This window comes from Nannospalax galili, unplaced genomic scaffold (genome assembly GCF_000622305.1).
Source record: "Nannospalax galili isolate Female #2095 unplaced genomic scaffold, S.galili_v1.0 scaffold957, whole genome shotgun sequence".
NCBI classification, from domain to species: Eukaryota; Metazoa; Chordata; class Mammalia; order Rodentia; family Spalacidae; genus Nannospalax; species Nannospalax galili.
Window position 1 is genome coordinate 851130 of NW_008340047.1, and position 3266 is coordinate 854395.

The 3266-nt window shown below is 43.3% G+C and overlaps 1 protein-coding gene across 4 annotated transcripts in view; it reads right to left on the bottom strand.

Moving 5' to 3' along the window:
* Coq9 (coenzyme Q9) overlaps positions 1-3266 on the bottom strand; it is a 20668-nt gene that overhangs the window by 11131 nt on the left and 6271 nt on the right. The window lies entirely within an intron of this gene.

The following is a 3266-nucleotide window of genomic DNA, read 5'->3' on the forward strand; positions in this document are numbered from 1 at the left end:
TTAGTATGTGTAAATTTAAAACAAATCTGTAATGTTTATTACAGCTTATTAAAATATTAAATATTAACTATTTAAACAAAAAAAATACAAAATTAATAAATATTTGAAAAAATGTTCAACATCTTTAACCATCAGAACAATGTAAACTGAAACTGCTTGAGGGCTGGAGAGATGGCTCAGTGGTTAAGAGCGCTTGCTGCTCTTCCAGAGAACCTGAATTCAGTTCTTAGCATCTACACACCTTGTAACTCCAACTCTAAGGAATCTCACACCCTCTTCTGGCCTCCAAGGGCACCTGCACACATGTGGCATTCACTCGCATGCATGCATGCATGCATGCACACACACACGCACACACACATACACACACACAAAAACAAAAATAACAAATCAGCCCATTGGACATGGTGACACAGGCCTTTAATCCCAGCACTCTGGGAGGTAGAGGCAGGCAGACCTCTGAGTTCAAGGCCAGCATGATGTATACACCAAGTTCCAGGTCAGCCAGGGCCATATACTGAGGTCCTGTCTCAAACAAAAGAAAATAAAACAAAAACCCACCACCACCACCACCACCACCACCACCAAAATCTTTATTAAAAAAATAAGAGAAAACAAAACAAAAACTGCTTTGAGTTATACATATATAATCGTAGCACTCAGGAGGTAGAGGCAGAAGGATCAGGAGCTCAAGGCCGGACTCAGCTATGGAGTAAATCTGAGGCCAGCCAGGGGCAACATGAGACAGACAAACAGAATTGCTCTGATATTCTACTCAGGTCAGAATGGCTGGCTTCCAGAAAACAAGTGATAAATGCTGGAGAAGATGTAGTCAAAGAGGAATTTTTTTCTGGTCTCACTATATAGCTGTGGTTGGCCTAAACTCAGTATGTGGACCATGCTGGCCTGGAACTCAGTAAGTGGATCATGCTGGCCTGGAACGCAGTATGTGGACCATGATGGCCTGGAACTCAGTATGTGGACCATGCTGGCCTGGAACTCAGTAATGTGGACCATGCTGGCCTGAAACTGAGTATGTGGACCATGCTGGCCTGGAACTCAGTAATGTGGACCATACTGGCCTAGAGCTCACTATGTGGACCATGCTGGCCTGGAACTTGTGGGGATGCTCCTGCCTCAACTGAGATTACAGGAATGAGACTCCATGCCTGTTGAGAAAGAGGAATTTTTAGACACTGCTGATAGCAATGTAAACTGGTATGCGCACTGTGGAAATCAAAAAACTAAAAGTAGAGCTACTGTGGATCCAGCTATTCACTCCTGGGTATATATACCTTAAGGAATCTAAATCAGCATACCAGAGATATTTGCATAGCTATGTTTACTGCTACCCTACTCCCAATAACCAGTCCAGATCTATCAACAGATGAATTGATAAAGTAAAATATATGCATACACAATGGGATCCTAATCAGATTATTCATATGTAAAAAATGAAATGAAGATTCACAGGAAAGTCAATGGAATTGGAGATCATATTAAGTGAAGTCAGACAGACTCAGAAAGAAAAACACTGAAAGTTTTCTCTCATATGCAGAATCTATGTGTATGTGAGAGAGGAAAGTAGAAAAAGATTATGAGAGGGAGGAAGAGGTCTAAATGGAGAGGAGTAAGGGAGGGAAACAGAATATATTTCATGAAACCAGAAAGGAAACTATGTAGACCAAGCTGCTGACTTCAACGTCATGGAAATCTGCCTGCCTCTGCCTCCAGAGGGCTGGAATTAAAGGCTTTTGCCAAAACACCCAGCTCTCTTTTATTATTTTGAATTTCATTTATGTATATGTGTATGAGCAGATACATGCAGGTGCCTGGGGGTGGCTAGAAGCACTGGATCTCCTTGGAGTTGGCATTATAGGCTGTGGTAGGGTGCCTGATGTGGGTACTGGGAATCAACCAGCCCCTCTGCAAAACCAGCAAGTGCTCTTAACTGCTAAGCCATCTCTCAAGCCCCTATTTTTCTGTTTTATCAATGCATTAAAAACAGCGCTTCAGGAAATGGAGAGATGGCTCAGTGATTCAGAACACTGGTACTGACGCTGGGCATGGTGGTGCATGCCTTTAATGCCAGCACTTAGGAGGCAGAGGCAGGCGGATCTTTGAGAGTTCAAGGCCAGCCTGGTCTACATAGTTAATTCCAGGACAGCTGGGGCTACAGGGAGACCCTGTCTCAAAAAGACAAAAAAAAAAAAAAAAAAAAGAACACTGGTACTCTTGGTGAGGACCTGGGTTCAGTTCCCAGCACCCACATGGTGGCTAACTGTCCACAACTCCAGTTCCAGGGGATCCAAAGTTCTCTTCCAGTTTCCTTGGACATGCATGACAAGGTTGCAGGCATAACACTTAGGCACATAAAATAAAAATAATTAAAAAAAAATATATATGTATTTTTTGGTCTTTTTGAGACAGGGTCTCCTTGTAGCCCCAGCTGTCCTGGAACTCACTATGTAGACCAGGCTGGCCTTGAATTCACAAAGATCCACCTGCCTCTGCCTCCAAGTGCTGGGATTAAAGGTGTGCACCACCACGCCCAGCTATAAAATATATTAAAAACAAAACAAAACAAAATAGTGACTTAGCCAGGCATGGTGGTGCATGCCTTTACTTACTCCCAGCACTTGGGAGGCAGAGGCAGGCAGATTTCTATGAGACTGAGGTTAGCCTACTTAGTACCATGCCAGTTGGGGCTGTAGCACTGTCTCAAAAAAGCAAAAGCAAAACCAAACAACAAAACAAATAGTGTTTCTTACCAGATGCTGTGGCACAAGCCTATAATCTCAGCACCCAAGGATCATAAATTCAAGACCAGCCAAGACTACACAGTGAAACGCTGTCTCAAGGTACCAAAATAAGTAATTTATGTAAAATGGCACTTCTTACAAAAAATGGCATCTTAGAGTCAATAAAATGGGTTAGTTTTGATTCGATACAATTCTTGTTTTAGAATTGGTGTTAAGGAGCTGGATGTGGTGGCACACACCTTTGGTCCCAGCAGAGGGAGAGGCAGATGTAGAAACAAAGAACTTTATCATGGACAGGGTAGATCAAAGATGCTTTTAAGATAGTGAGCATTTGTTAGCCAGGCGTGGTGGCACACGCCTATAGTCCCAGCACTTGGGAGGCAGAGGCAGGTGGATCTCTGTGAGTTCAAGGCCAGCCAGGACTACATAATGAGACTGTCTTAAGAGGAAAAAAAAAGCCAGGCGTGGTGGCACACGCCTTTAATCCCAGCACTTGGGAGGCAG